This window comes from Bufo gargarizans, chromosome 5 (assembly GCF_014858855.1).
Source record: "Bufo gargarizans isolate SCDJY-AF-19 chromosome 5, ASM1485885v1, whole genome shotgun sequence".
NCBI classification, from domain to species: Eukaryota; Metazoa; Chordata; class Amphibia; order Anura; family Bufonidae; genus Bufo; species Bufo gargarizans.
Window position 1 is genome coordinate 350,289,435 of NC_058084.1, and position 16,989 is coordinate 350,306,423.

Consider the following 16,989-nt stretch of genomic DNA (forward strand, 5'->3'; position numbering starts at 1 on the left):
TGAAGTTTCAAATCTCCTTTTATTTAGAGATTCTCTATTAAAATATTTTTTTCTATAACACAGCAAGGGTTATTATGGTGATTCTGCAGTTTACAGAAACAACCCATATGTGGTCATAATCTGCTGTATAAGCACACCGCAGGGCTCAGTCAGAAGGGAAGGAGCACCATATGGATTTTGTAGGGCATTTCGCTGGAATTCTTAGGTGCTATGTCACATTTGAAAAGACCTTGAGGTACCCCTACAATGGGAAACCCAAAAAGTAACACAATTTTGGAAACTAAACATCTCAAGGACTTTATTGAGAGGTGTAGTAAGTGCTTTGACCCTACAGGTGTTTCATAGAATTTAGAAAAACTTGGCTGGGAAAATAAAAAATTTAAATAAAATTTCCAATAAAATGTTTTAGCCACAGAAGGTCAACAGAAGAAAAAGTACCCACAATTTGTTACTCATTTCATTTTCTCCTCTAGACAGCACCACCCCATATGTGCTCATGAACTGTTGTTTGAGCACACTGCAGGGCTCAGAAGAGAAAAAGCACCATGTGCATTTGAGGTGTAATTTGATGATTAATACAGAACTGGCATTAAACTTCAGAGGCTCTGAGGTTAAATAAAAAAAGAAACCCCAAGAAGTGACCCGACACTCGTCTGCCATTGCTTTTTGGGTTTTGGTTTTGTGGCGCACACCATATGGGAAAATTATTCTGCTAATTAGTACAATTACAGAGATAACAATGTTATGTAGTTTTTTCACATTTTACGAGGGGATGCTGAGAAGTTCCTGGCTTTGCCCCCTTCCAGTAGGAATTGAAAAATACATTTATGAATTTGGCACCATATGAAAGTTTGATATCTTGTTATGTAACTGTGCAAATATCAGATGTTTGTGATTGTTATAATTTTTTTGAATTTCAGGTAGAACCTGAGATGGCAGAGGCACAAGGAAGTTTTCACGTCTGTGGAGTTACGGGCCTTTATGAAGTTTTTGTTTCTCCAAGGAAATGACATTGTGAATATCCTTTGCAGACTTTCCCTGGAGAAACAAAAACTTCATGACGGCCCGTAACTTCACAGACGTGAAACTTCTTTGTGCCTCTGCCATCTCAGGTTCTATCTAAAATTAAAAATAGTTATAACAATCATAAACATATGATATTTGCACAGTTACATAACAGGATGATGATCATAACATGGTGATGGATCATGTGACGGACCATGTGATGAGCGTAGTGACGTCATCAAAGGTCCTATTCCTCACAAAAGAAGACAGAAGAGATGCCGGCTGCGTGAACAAGTGGATTAAAGTGAGTTAAATTATTTTTTTACTTTTTTTTAACCCCTCCAGCCCTATTGTACTATGCATTTTGTATTCAGAAGGCTATTATTTTCCCTTATAACCATGTTATAAGGGAAAATAATACAATCTACACAACCTTGAACCCAAACCTGAACTTCTGTGAATAAGTTCGGGTCTGGGTACCACATTCCGTTTTTTATCACGCGCGTGCAAAACGCATTGCACCCGCGCGATAAAAACTGAAAAACGGAATGCAATCGCAGTCAAAACTGACTGCAATTGCATACCTGCTCGCGCGGGTTAGCCGCAATGCACCGGGACGCATCCGGACCTAATCCGGACACGCTCGTCTGCAAGGGGCCTAAGACTGGGGTTTTAGACGACAATCTTAATAACCCCTATATCTGGTGATGGATCCGCCAAAGTTATGAAGACCCAGCGCCTGTCTTAATGTAAGACAGCTTCCTAGCTGGCTTATATTTAGACCATTTTCTACGGTCGTAGAAAATGATGAATGAGATGGGCCTGAAGGCCCGTGCTCTTCCCCACCCACGCCACACCCACATTTGTAGACCTGGCGTGAGTGGGGAAAAGTCACATATTGTGAAATACGACTAATATAGGTGTACTTCAGGATAATAAATGATCCCCATAGTGTATTGTAATGCATTATGACAGTATTACACTGATAGTTGCCTATGAGACCCAGCCTGGGGATCGAGTGAGGGAACTCCCTCCCTCTGTAAACCTCCTAAGTACATCAAGTTTTCACTGTTGACAGCGGTTAAAGCAGGGCCTGACTGTGAGTAACAGCCGGATCCCTGACGCTGGCAAACAGAGCTCCTGCGCTGGTCAGCACGATCTTCATGCAGGGTGCATGTTGGAAACTCACTTCCTGCAGGGCTGTGTATGTACAGTGCATATAGGGAAGGAGTTAACTGAGGTGAGTCAGGTCTGCAGTTCTTTAGGAGGTTTGTCTGGGTTCTTTTGTAACATCATGGATGAGCCCATAATGCACTGTGGGTAAAATTTTGGTAAGCCAGCCCCTCTTGGTGAGGTTCACCATGTTTTCTCTATTTGAGTGTAATAGTATAATAGCTCTCACTGTGGTTCACTGAATTCCCAGAGCCTTAGTAATGGCTTTGCAACCCTTTCCAAAATGGTAGATTTCAAAGACTTGTATTGACATCTGTGGTTGATTCTCTTTAGAACATAGCATTATGTGCTACTTTTTGAGACCTTCTAGCCCAGGGATCTGCAACCTCTGGGATTCCAGGTGTGGCGAAACTACAACTCCTAGTATGCACACTTGTTTTTCTGTTTTAAGAACTCCCACAGAAGTGAAAGGAGCATGCTGGGAGTTGCAGTTTCACCACAGCTGGCGTTCCAGGGGTTGCTGACCCCTGATCTAGCCTGGGTCACATTGCCAAACAGATTCTATTATTCATCAGGTCTGGCAGTAATCATTCGCAGGTGCGGGTATTGAAACTAAACCCAATTGTCAACTGAATTTGGTTAAGGGTATATTCACACGACCATCACACGCCCATTTTCAGAACCAATCTAAGTCTATGGGTCTATTAACATGGTCTTTTTTTAATGGCCAGTAAAATACGGGCATCAAAATATAGGACATCCAATTTTTGGCCTTTTCTACTGCCCAACAGACATAATGGGTCTGGTTTAAATAGACACTTAGACAGGAGTACACCTGTCGTTAAAAATGAGTACACTATTTAAAAAAAGGGGGCCTTTCAAGGGTTAAAAATAAATACACAGCTCCCCTGGGACTGCCTGTGGAGAGGTAAGTTTTTTTTAAAGGATCTGTCAGCACTACCTGGGGGGGAGGATGCATTATATGAACTGGGGTACTGTGTGGAGGCCATTATTTCTTTACGGGGACACTATGTGGGGGCCATTATCTATACTGGGGAACTATGTGAAGGACAATATACATACCGGAGAACTATGGGGGGCACTGGATTTCCAGAAGCAATATGGGGGCCCATTATGTATACTGAGGGCACTGCAGGGATTTTTTATTTATTTTTTTAAAAGCCAATTAACTATGTCTGTTAAACGATTGTTAAAAACTGATGCAAAATGGCCATTAAAAATGGATAGGCAGCCAGACAATGGATGCAAAATGGCCATGAAAAACTAACAGTGTATCAGTGTAGTCATGTGCATGTAGCCTAACTGGTTGATTTAGTACCTAAGGGGTCCATTGCTTTTTCACACAGGAACAGGTAGGGTTGAACAGCATTTTTTTTCTATAACTGAAATCAGCGTTTAAGAACAGCATTTCGTGCTTACTTGAGTGATCTTTGTCTAATAGTAAAATCAACATGATGATCTGTAACATTCAAGTGTAACAAAAATGTAAAAATAGAAGAAATTGAAAATGAGTAAATACTTTTATTAATATGCTGTAAATTATTTAAGTATTGATGTTAACCATGTTCCGCCCATGGCCATATCTACAGCCATAGCAATTTTTGAATCTGCTATGGGGCCCAGAAGTTGAGGGGGCCCACTCAAGCGCAAGAAAATGATATCTTTTAGTGGGGAGCAATTTGGTGGCTTCGCGTTATCTGGCACTGCTATAAAGGTTCTCTAATATAGGGTGCTAGGTCATAGCCTACCTAGAGAATCAACTTGGAGAATTTGCATAAGTGACCATAACCACAAAGCTCTTATTATTGCTACATTTTCTGCTGTTTCAGCAATTAAAGTTTTTCAAGGTTTTAATACTAGTGACCTATCCTCTGGACCCCCACCATTCAGCTGTTTGAGAAGTCACCAGTGAGCGTCCTTCTCGCAGCTTACTAAGCACAGTGTCGTACATTGTATAGCGGCTGTGCTTGGTAGCGCTCATCCTTATTCACTTCTATGGGGAGGAACTGCGCCTTCTATGGGGATATACTGTTTTTGCTGCCCACGCCAACAAATCACAGCAAAGCTTTAATATTTTAAGTGGACTCTAAGAAATGAAAATCGGTTGCTATGATAGTTTCTCACAGTTTTCTTAAATCTTCCCATTAACTTTTCTAAAGTTTTTATCACAAAGATGAAATAATGATTTAAAAAAACATTACTCAAGTCTTGATTAGAGATGAGCAAATTTCTAGAAATTCATTTTGGGTCCAATTTTAAGAAATCAATCAGTTGACAGATTGGATTTGAGTACGAATAAATTCAACCCAAACCGAAAGTGCTTAGATTGCCCTCAAAAGTCGTGCATGACACTCTGAGGTCTCCTAGGACTGTACCCAACCTCTTTGAAGCTCTTTAGCATCATTGCAGCATTAGTAATGAGGATCTGGCAGGCAACGGAAGTGACCGGCTATGCCAGATATGGTAAGTCTGGTAGTGTGCTCCTCTGTCGGAACAGACTACTGGAACACTGGAACTCAGGTGTGGACGTAGCCTAACAAATAGACTGTTTAAAAGCATACAGCACTGTCAGAACATGGTTCACAAATTATCCCTAGGTGGCAGATGTCTTTTTCTGTCTGTCTTCTGATCTGTCAACTGGTCATCACCATTTGGAGAGATTTTTCTGAATCAAACTGCTAAATATTTGTCTAGTGTCTGAATTTTTTGAAATATCAAGATGAATCTCATACATTTAGAATAGATTCGCTCATTTCTACTCTTGATAAACATACAAAATGCTTGGTCATGATTACCTGTGAGACAAAATCAGCAAACATTAAAGAGTTTGACTGAATGGGAAATTTCTAATAAGCAATTATTCGTATAACAATATCAAAATGAATGGTTACTCTCATTGTATCCTAATTTGAGTTCTCTATATTATGTTGAAAAACTAAATTAACGAGCAATTTATCAGTCATTACAGTATAATCGCATTTGTTGCGGTTTCGGTTCACCACATATAGTCATCTTAGTATCCTCCAGGTTATCACTAAGCCATGTACTGCTGAATAATAAGAATACTAGTATCACAATGCCTGCTACTAGCATAGTAAACACATACAGCAAAATCCTTAGTCCAGGTAACAAAAAAATAAAAACAAATAGTCTAATATACCGTGGAGACAACTGCACCACTGCATTTCGAGTCATGTCCTTAAAATTCACCAATCCACTTGTCAGCGAATCATATAGAACTAAAATACCGCAGACAATACACAGCCCCTTGGGAAGTAGTGCTGTCAATCATCAGTCAGCCTCTTATATGATTGGATGGCTTAATGAAGCAGAAGGATGATTGACAGGCCATATAGAAGGTTAGCTTTTGCTTCAGTTGCATGATACCAATACAATTTGGCAAGAGTGACATCAATTAATAAAAAAAAAATTTCCTACCTAATATTCACCAGGAATGTTTTATATGTAGTTTGATAAGTTAGCGCAGGTCAGAATAAGCAACTACTAGAAATACATATGCTTTACTATACATATACTCTACTATACTATACTGTATGCATATTTTTTACCACATTTCCCCTTCGTAAGCTGGATATTTCAATGTTATTTAGCCACTGCACAAGCCATCACCTACAACAAAGATAAGTCATTTTCTTTTAGTTAAGCACTTCTTGATAGAAACAAAAAAAAAAAAAAAAATTGCACTTGGTGCCTGGAATAGCCATACATATATTCATCCTGTGTATAGTTTTAATGTACCATACAGCAGGAAGAAGCCACAAGGACACCTACTGTACATTCTTCAGTCAAGACTTCCATGTCAAAGGAGAACAGTTTGGTTTACTAGGGCATGTTCACAGGCACATATATGTAACAGAAATGTAGGCGTCTGTTTAAGTTATCCGAAAAGAGGCTATAAAATCCATATGTCGAAAAAGTCAAAAACAGATCTGCCAAGTGCAAACATACTCTTGGGGTATGCCCAAAATCCACAGCACCAAAAGGCCCACCAAATGTGTGTGGAAATACTACAGATTTGCCGCTGAATTAACCCTCTCCACAGCATGTGGATGAACTTTTTAAAATCTCATTCACACTGCTGCCACTGTAAATGCTACAGATTTTTCTGCATTCAGTTACAATGTGAAAAATCCGCAGCATTTACGCCATGTGTGACCGTCCTCTAATAGTAATCTGGATAAAGGACTTTATACCTTGAACTAAAACCTGAGGTTCTAGAAGGACAAAGCTTCCGATTTTTGAGGGTGTGGCTGGGATAAATTCATGACACATATTAATATTTTAGAACTTTCACTGGGAAATGTAGTCTGATGTTACATCCAGGGACAGAACGGTATTTGGTTAGATCATGGGTGCCATTTGGTTTGTAACAATTTCTAATTTAGATGTCACAATGTTTGAGCTGTAATGAGAAAACAGCATTTCTGGAAATTGGTGGTAAGATATAGACTTTGAAAATGAACTATATGGCAATTGTCATCAATGCATAAACCTGTAGTTAAAACACAACAAATTTACTCTAGTGGTTGATACCCTAGGCACAGATTGACAGTATCCTCTGTTACTTCCATCAAACCTCGTCTACTGGAAGCAATCTCTATCCACACATGCAGCTAAATAAGTCATTTATCTCTTTGGAACTAGTAGGTTTCTTAGTCATGACACGCTACTCAAATCTGCTGTATATGATGGACCTTGTTGTCAGATGTCAGTGGACAGAAGACTGTGGACCTTCTGAACCGTTCTGAAGGCATCACTGTCACCATACTATCTGAGAAGCCTACTAACATTTCTAAACATTATATGCTTACATTAAATATATATTTCACTGGCAGCACCACAATGCATATGAATGAAAGCTTGAGGGGGTTATTGAATAGACAACATGACATAAATACTAGTAATACCTACGTGGTTTAATGCCACAGTTTAATATATCACGTTGTCTGCTGTCTTGAAGGCATCCTTGAAGACACCGTTCGTGTAACGTGAACTATATCTGTCACTTTTGTAAGTTTTTAAACTAATAACACTGCAAATATGGGTGAGTGGACCTTTTATGTGCTTGCTACCTGCAAATAATAGCGTGATGCCCTGTATTCGATGACAGCGGGGTAGTTGAAAAGAAAGAAATATGACACAGCTCATGAAGGGCATGAAGATCTGGAACATTTATGAATCAGTGGTGTCATAAAAATGTTGGGAGATGTGTAAAACGTCCTTGATTATATTTCTTTGCCCACAGATAAACAGTTCCTTTTAGCATGACTTCTATTGTAAGTTGCATTGCGCTTGGACTAATGAATGCTCACAAAGTATAGAAATACACCAGCAGAATGCATTAGGAGAATACGCTTGGTGTTGCATACAGATTCGCCACACAGCGATTCAGGCCTTGTATGTTATACAATACCCCTGAAATCCTTTGCTATTGCCAAGAAGTCTATTGACATCTCTTCTACTCATATTAATGCACCGAGGCTCAAAAGGGTGTCAGAAAGACAACAAAAGACAGCGAATTCCAAGAAAGGGTAGTGGACATTTTACCGTACAAAAGAATAATCAAGAAGCCTATATTTTTTGGATTAAGAGTAACAGTTGCTAATCAAACTTGTATAGTTATATTTCTTAGGTCTGTTTATTGAAGTGTTCTTGAGGTATTTTCAGACATAAAATGGTGGGTGTGGACAAGCTTGCCGAGATCACGGGCTCCTGAGGTTTACTGGTCATTTCTCATCTCTGTCAAGAACACAAAATGTACGTGAGCAGCTTTCTAAGTGTTTCAAGATGGCTGAACAATGCCCTATCAATAGGAGAAAAATATGCATCTAGTCTCTTACTGCGAACCAAGTGACAGAGAAAAATTATTCTAATCTAAATAGTATACCAGTCTATTGTTGTCTAGAAGTGCGCCAAAGTGGCCCATGACTGTAAATGTAAGCATTCTCTTTACTGTAGATGTCCATTTTGTTCCACGTTCTTTTACAGGTTATAAAATTGAAAGAAAAAATACTAGCATGAGGTCCTCTTCAGTCCTGAGGTTTCTGAGATTCTAAAGAATGAGATCATTGCCCAACTGGACCTTTGCAGATAGTTGTCAGCATTTATGAACAATTTGTGGGGCATTGTACTACTGATCTGCTGCCTCTAAGACAGTTTCCAGAAAGGACTAAGGAAAGGACTAAGGATCTTGAAGTACTACTGCCTTCATCATGCACCCTCACATCATATATATGTAAAGTATACATTAAGACTATGCAGAAAACGTTAAATGCATCACATAGAAATCATATCGAATAATATAAAAAAATCTGAAAGTGTCAGGGACAAACTGTAGAGACATATCTTTATCCACTACATTGCCCTTGAATTTAGTAACAGTTAGTAGCTATGTTATGATCTAATATGACAGTATTTGTACTCCTTGGTGTAGTAATGCATGTAGCGTGCCAATGTCTATAAGCATGTGACCAATGCTATTCAACCATGTTTGATAGTCCCATATAGCCAAATAATTTTTCTTTGCATAAGAATATGCAGTATGTCGTATCTGTAAATCATATATATATATATTTGAAAAATCCTGAGAACCAGCTAGGCAATCCAACTAAACAATAGTCACATTTCGGCATATGGCACGTAATATTTGTAGGATTTTGTATAAAAATTCACCGAGGGAGAAGAGGCACTAAACTCTCCAAAAATTAGGACAAAAACTGTAAAAAATATCCAAATGCATTGTAAATACTTGACTTAAAGGCACACATATAAACCATGATATAGTATTTTCTTAAAATCTTAATAGCTAAAAATTTGTTTATTGAGCCCCTACTGTAGTTTCCCCTCTTCTGTACCAAGTAATGTGATCAATGAACAATGGCATAGATATAACGTAGCTACATCTTTAAATGATAGTAAGGTGAACATTGGTAAGGTGAATATATATGTCATGCCCAAGGTATACGTTTTAGTCTACAAAGTATACAACATGTTTTAAAAAAAAATATATATATATGGCTAAAGAAACTTAAAGAGAGAAATACATCAACGGATTTACTGTACTTCTAAGGAACACAAAATTATGGCAAACTGCATTTTTGCCCTAATTCAGTTGCATGCCGATGGCTGTGCTTTATTTTAAGGTTAATGATAGAAGATAGTTGTCAACAGTAACATATATATATATATACATACACATACTGTCAAATATCTTTAATTTGGCAGTCGTAGAATGTATCATTGTTATACAAGTAGAACATATAACTTTATGTAAGCAATTTTACGCTGATTTGGTGATAACTGGAATACACCTTCACCCTAAAATAATCGTTTTCGGTAGAACCTACTGGCCCCACTGGACTTACAGCTAGATAATCTCTTACAATACTCCCTGTACCTGTGAATATTTTGATCATTATAAAACTGCCATAAAACAAATCACTATTATGATCTCCAATTACCCAAGCACACAGTACTGTTTTATGCAACCATTAAAACATAATGTAGCTTTTTTTTTATTATTTTATTGCTTAGGTGATGCAACAAAGAAATCACGGGGGAACCGCCTCTAGTATGCCTTCCTTTACCATGTCTTGGTCTTTCTAAATACCTTTTGAATGAGTCTAAAAACAATTCCTACTGAGGGTAAGAGACATAAAACAAAAGCGTAGAATCTATAAATTGTTGTCTTGGGTTACATAACCGTCCAGCAAGCAAGCCTAGATGGAAGAAAAGCCAAGGCACCAGTACTCTCTACAGCATTGTACAGTGGGTAACAAAGAGCCCATGAGACGTGACACAGCATAAATATGTACACACTGCCACAAAAGAACTTCAGATTCCTCCTTGTGGGATCTTACAATATAAATGGAAAACTTTAACCAGGCAGGCCTACTAAAGCCCTATTTTTCTTATCACTCCAACTTGTTTCTTAAGAACTTGGATAGAATTCTGGGGTATTTCTTTCATTAGTTCGAGTGAGTTGGAAGCAGGGAGGCTGAATGGAAAATACTGTGCCAGCTATTCAGATACAGTACAAAAGCGGGTTGCATTTTACATAACGGCAGGAACACAAAAGCTATGAAGTATTCAGAGTTTGAAAACTGCTGTCCAATCTTCAGGCCGTGTTCTTGAAGGAGAGATCTCTCTCTGACTGCCATTTATTTTTGAGCATTCCTGGAAGGAATTTAGGCAGAAGGTGTGAAATATATCATGCTCGAAGTAACCAGTATAAAGTATAGAAATATGCAGCTGATTAGAACTGCTCTGGGTGTGTCTATCAACATTCACACTGAGCAGAGTACTTTTGTCACAGCCAACAAGGCCTTTATAGAGCTGAGCTTTATGGTTATTTCTCTAATGAGTAGCACTGGCTGCTCTAGATAGGAACATTAGGACATCGAAGAAAAAAAAAACACTTTACATATTATTTAATGTTATGCAAAGTCTATAAAATCCTAAAGTCTTTCTTTACTCTCAGTGCAGCCTAGTCATTTTAATAAGGATCTTCTCTATAAACCTTCATATGGAGACATCAGGAAAATATGCACTCCTCAGTTAGAAAGTTTTGTGAAAAGAACGTCTACTCATTTTCTTCTCTGTTCAGTTCTTTCGGCATAAAATATGCGTAGTTAAGCAACATTACATAATCTTCATTGTAAAGTCTGCCAGCTATTATGTGGTCATGAGGTTTTCCAGTTACTCAGCATTTATTAAGCATCGTTCAGTAAGGTCTCTCAGAATCTATCATGGCGGCTCCTGAATAGGCAAACACGGAGTCATTTTGGCTATTCATCTCTTTTTTTTTTTTACCAAGTGTAAAACATAGGATACCTCTGCTTATTCTATAATGTTGCAGTATCTGTATCTAACCAACTGTATAATTGCTTTTCTGTACGTTTTATCATTTGATAGTGTTATTACCAGCACCTTATACATGCTCAGATTTACTAATCTATGACAAATTCTCAACTACTTTGGTCCAAAGATACATTCTTTACCACACACATAGCACACCATTACCATACAAGAATTGTGATTGTTAGGACATTCCACCTTAAATATTGTAACTTTTAAGGCCAGGTTTAGACATGTTTTACGCTCACTGTATATACTGTAAGAATTCAAACCAAATGCATCATCAAGAAAGCAATATACACTCAGTCCACAACGACCAACGGTTTTTCTGGCAGATTTTCCTCACCATAGTTTACTAAGGATGATATAAGCTATTGATGTCAAAGTGTTGTTCTGATCTATGATCATCTACACAACACAAAATCATTAAAAGCCAATGACGATGAACAGTATGTAGCTGTACCAAATCAGATGCCAACCAACATCTGTAAAACCGCGCCCATACAATACAAGTGTTTATTCAATTCCATGATAAAATTAAGGCACCACATATAGAGAGACATGATAGGAGATCAAAATGGAAGTACGGGGTGTATGTCAACATTAGCAACCATTACATACAATAAAAATTTGTATTAAAACGTTACTTAAACGCAACATTTCATAATACAGAGGTGCACCAAGAGTGATGATAACCACAAGCAGAGTTGTTAGGCCACATGTTTCAACGACCTTTTTGTTTCTGTGCATGTATATCTGTTCCATTTACACGTTATATAGTATAATATAAACAAAATATGGAACAATTATTTATTTAATCATATATTGCATAAACGTACAATGGCATAGCAGCCGTAGTATAACTCTAATGCCATTTATGATCAATGGAGACAATAGAAGAAAGATAGTCACCAATTTTATGTATATACCATAAAAAAGTACAAATGGGGCGCAATGCACAAGCAAGTCTAGAAATATATTCAGTGGAAGCACACAGTTAGACTCCGATAGGCACTTGATGAAAAGATAGTAGATTGTAACAAAACCCATTTGGACATTTTTCACTCATGGAAAATTCATTAGAATGTCGAGCACAGAGCCAGAAAACAAAGCCCTGTCAACTTGGAATGAGTAAGCATACAGCCCTGTAGGAAGCCATCTTAGAATGCACAATCCGGTTAGAATGCACAAAACCCAGGAATATCAACCAAAAACATAACAAAGGAGTCCACATCACATACTACAATGGTCGCTTTATAGTCTATGGAAGACTCATCTGCACACAATATTTAGTGTCATTATTCACTACAATACCATTCAATGTAATCATTTGGCTGGGTCATGCTTAACTGTGTAACCACTGGCACGTGCCTCTCCATCCATTCTCTTTCATGAAACATGCAATATTATAGGCAACCATGAAAGGGATATCTTAGTCAGTGTACATTACTTTAATTGCTTCCCGCCTAAATCTAACAGAATCACGTGTCTGCTAATTTACTGTATGATGAGCATGGACTGCAAAGACCGATCTTAACAAAATGACACACATTGCACCAAAAGAATGCATTCTTTATACAGATCAGAATGTGCAACAGTCGAGCGCCCATAAAAACCATGTCCAAATAAAGCCACACCGCAATAAACGGAAATCTACAACTCATACGAGCAAAGGGCTAGATTGAAAATAACTGCATAGAAACAATAAAAAGCTTTATAATACCTAAAGGAAACACTCAAATATACCTTAGTAATGTCACATTGTCACTAGGGTGAAGCTTATTCTTTAATCCAAGTGGAAGTGTTCGGCAGATCCCAAAGCCAAAACGCTGTATAATCCAACTGTGCAGAACCAGTTCAATCCAAAGCACGATTTAAAAAAATCCTGGGCTCAGAACCCAGATCTTCATATTTTATAACGAGCGCTTAAAGGTAACGTATTTGGAAACCAAATTCACCATTTGCCTCTTGCATCTTTAACAGATCCATGAGAAGCTCTATATGAGGAAAAACATAAAGTTTAATATTTTTGCGCTGTATTTTTGAAAAAAATATTGGATACATTGTTAGAATAATTGTTGAAATACGGAGTCTACGTGGTAAGTAAGGTTCTATTTTCCACAATCACATGCATGCTCAATGTATACATAAGCCCACATCTATATTTGCCAAGCTATACATTACTTTATAATTTCCTTAAATTGGTCCAAGTCATAAAACATGAAATAATCTAAATGTGAAGTTCACAATTCACACACTTCATTATGACTTTATTTAAAGAAAAATGAATACTTTTGTGATGGAAAGTGGTACAATACAATGACACCGCACTGTAGCTGTAGAGAGCGCTGTTGGAATAAAACAATGGCTCATTGATATAAAAGAACTAGCAATGCTTATTACCAGTATGACTGTTACTATACCAATGGATGGCCTCAAGAACTGAATGAGAGAATAAAAATATGAACAGGCACTCGTGTTCTGATACTTAGAAAGAAAAAAAAGTCTGAAAGAACAATATTCAACATTTTTGCATATTGGGGTCTTAATGAACACCAATAGAGGAAGCAAATGAAAATGTGCAACTTAAAACTCCACACGTACAATAATCACAGAATACTATACGCATTATAGGGAATGTGCATTTTTATAATAGCCCACCATATTTGGTAAACATGCCCGTATCGCTACATATGGCTTTCTGAATGCAAACCATTTTCTTGTCTAACATCTGCATGAATTTCTTTCATGTGGTTACAGGAATATTCAGACACACTGAATTACTGTATATGCAACCTACTATCACCATTTAACCATTTTCTTTACTTACTCTTGAACAATGGGAAGATCGTGATAATATATGGTCCTTCTACAGTTAAGTTTAGTTATTATTGTAATCTGTTGATAAGAAAACGCTTCAAATATTGGATTTATAGAAAGAACGATCTATCCAGGAAATTGAGACGAAAAGAAAGATTAAAACTAGTGCGACACATTGTTAGCACGATGTGTCACAAATGCCAAGGACGAGATCTTTCTCTGGCTCACCAAGTTCAAATCTTAGGCAAATATTCAGAATAGACGAAAACACGAGAAATAAAAATAAACCACTTAAATAAAAGATACAATAAGTCAGTAACAAATTACAAACGCTCTCATGAGTTTTCAGCGCTGCGTCACAACTTATCACCATGAGTAAACAAACTTTAGCCAAAGTTTAGAAACTTTTTGCCACTGTCTCATTTTTCATCGCTGGTTAAAAAATATTGTGAAAGCTGTCATTTTTAAAAGCATATTATAAACCTAATTATTTCAGAAGGCTTTCCAGTAAACCACTGTATCTGTACTGCTGCCATATGGATAATAATACAATTAAATCAATGTAATAGTTGGAATGAAAAACTGAAGAAATAAAAGAAAACAGAAAGAAAAAAAAAGAAAGATGAGGAGCCTTTGCCAAGACTTTGTTCTCCAGATGCCATTCATTACAAGGTTGTTTATGACAAGGTTGTCATAAAGGAAAGTAATTAGCAAAGTATTTCCAACATTTACTGAAATACAACTCCAAACATAGTAAAGTAGTAGTAGAAGTTCAATTTTCATGCAAATCCATACAATATTCCTAGTTAATGTAATATAAACTGCTAGAGAGTGAGTTAACTTGCAGTACACCTGATCCCTGCCCACCCACATCTCACTCAAAGCAACTCACCTCTCAAACAAGAAACTTCTGGAGTCAAGCCCCTTTGTGACTTGCAGGTAACAATGATATTGAGGTCCCTCATGCTAGAGAAGTTTTTGAAGAAGACAACCACAGAAGGGCTTGAAGGAAAAGGGCTGATTCCAGATAGAGATGCAGATAAAGAGTTCTTCAGACTTTTCCTTTTGTTCAAGTTCTCGGAGCAAACAAAGAACTGGAGCTCTGCAGCAGGTTTGTAGCTCCCACCCTCGCCCTCCTCCCTTGTCTAGTCAGAAGCACACTACAAGATCCACTGCAATTTCTCTTAGTAAACTTTTGTCCTGAATTAGCTTCACCTTCAACCACCAGGACTTAGGTAAACTTCATAGTAGATTCATGAAGCCCAGCAAGTAGGTGAGCAGGAGTTGACTAGTTGAGTGTCCAAAGATGTTCCTCTTTGTTTGGGTTGCTGTCCTGATGGGTCAAAGCCCTCAACTTCAAGATGATCCTGTAAAGCCCTGTGCTTTTAGTGAATGTTGGAGAAAGGGGTGAAGAAGCTGTTGATGCTGATGAAGATATTAGGTGTGAACCAGGCAGTGTGTCTCCACTGTCCTGTCCCGTCCAGGACACTCCCCTCCCACATCTCATTGTCCTTGGACTTAGGTTCAACAACAAAGAGATGAGCTAGGCGTCACTCCAACCTACCTGTTGCATAGACTGCAGCAGCAGTGAGGAGAGCACCCACTGGAAACCAGGTCTCCTTCAGTCTCCTTCAATCCTCTAGAAGTTTCACTTGTTTCACAAAACAATTTGGGACCAGAATGAGTTTGGTGGCACCTCCCCCTAAACAAAAAAAAAAGTGCAGGGAGAGGATGGGTATCCACAGCAACTGAGAGTTGTTTGCAGGGCTCGTTTGTGGATCTGGCATCTTCTGCATCATTTCAGTGAAGTATTCTTAACCCACCTTCTAAGCACTTATTCTAAAGTTGTTTTCCCAGAGTATTCACTAGTTGGTAGTCACTCAGCTTCTCGTCCCTTTACTGCATACTAACTGCACGTTCCAGCAGCAGAGAGGGAGGAGGAGGGAGGAAAATAAACACACAGCCTTTAAAGGCACAGCCCTAAAACTACAGCTGTCTGGTCCTCTTTTGGTTTTGTTTCATCCAAAAACCTATGTAGTGGTCATTGTTTGTGACAATCTGTACTAGGTCTTTTTTATAAGTCTCTCAGGCTAAACTACAAGCAGGAAATGTACACCTCAAAAGTTTTCACCAACTTTTCTGTGTAGTTTATAATAGTTCCTCTTTCAGTCAGGTTTGTGTATTGTTTATACAGCATCAAAATATTTACTATTTGTTTCTATATCGTCATCAAAATATTTATTTTCTATACGAAATAATAACAGTGTAAAAACAATAAAAACATCAAAGAAAAGACGAACCTGTGAAAAAACGATGAATTTATAAAGGTTTAACTGGTTATCCTAAAGGACATGGCTGAATGTATACAGATAGTATAGAGATGCAGCAGAGCTGAATGGGACATTTAACTCTTAGGAGCTGTGTATAGTGTAAATTGTCATATAACCATAAGTTTAGCCAAGTTTCAAACTCAACCCTAGAGAGAGAGAGAGAGAGAGAGAGAGAGAGAGAGAGAGAGAGAGAGAGAGAGAGAGAGAGAAGAGAGAGAGAGAGATGAGAGAGAGAGGAGAAGAGAGAGAGAGGAGGAGAGAGAGAGAAAGAGAGAGAGAAGAGAGATCAGAAGAAAGATAGAGAGAGAGAAGAGAAGAGAGAAAAGAGAGAGAGAGAGAAGAGAGAGAGAGGCAAGAGAGAGAGAGACCGCGTCAGATAGAGAACGAGTCCAGGACAGACCCTGCAGAGCGCGCTCGAATCGAGATAGAGCTCGTCGCTAGCCCTCGCGCTCGAGAAGATGAGAGAGAAGGAGAGAAAGAAAGAAGGGCGCTCTTCGCTCGGAGAGATGCTCGAGGCTCGCGAACCGAATAAGAAAGACGAGAAAGAAGAAAAAAAAGAGATATATTTCTATATGGGTCTCAATATAATACACAGACAGAATAGGCGTGGCACTTACCTGGAATTAAAGGTCCCAGATCTGTTGGGGGGGAGGGGGGGAGGGAGGGGAGGGTTTTCTAATTGCTATGAAAAGACGAGTTGAATATATTTATGTTTATATATAATTAGCTGGGTCACTAAGAATTGAGAGATTGTAAAAATCTT

General features: G+C 38.2%; 1 long non-coding RNA gene across 1 annotated transcript in view; it reads right to left on the reverse strand.

The window, feature by feature from the left end:
- LOC122939594 overlaps positions 1-15,769 on the reverse strand; it is a 422,656-nt gene extending 406,887 nt beyond the window's left edge. Inside the window, exons 1-2 of the long non-coding RNA XR_006390118.1 lie at positions 14,789-15,769; positions 12,823-13,073 (exon numbers count right to left, since the gene is read on the reverse strand). This is a non-coding gene — a long non-coding RNA (uncharacterized LOC122939594). The remainder of the gene's footprint in view (positions 1-12,822; positions 13,074-14,788) is intronic.
- Positions 15,770-16,989: the final 1,220 nt, after the last annotated feature.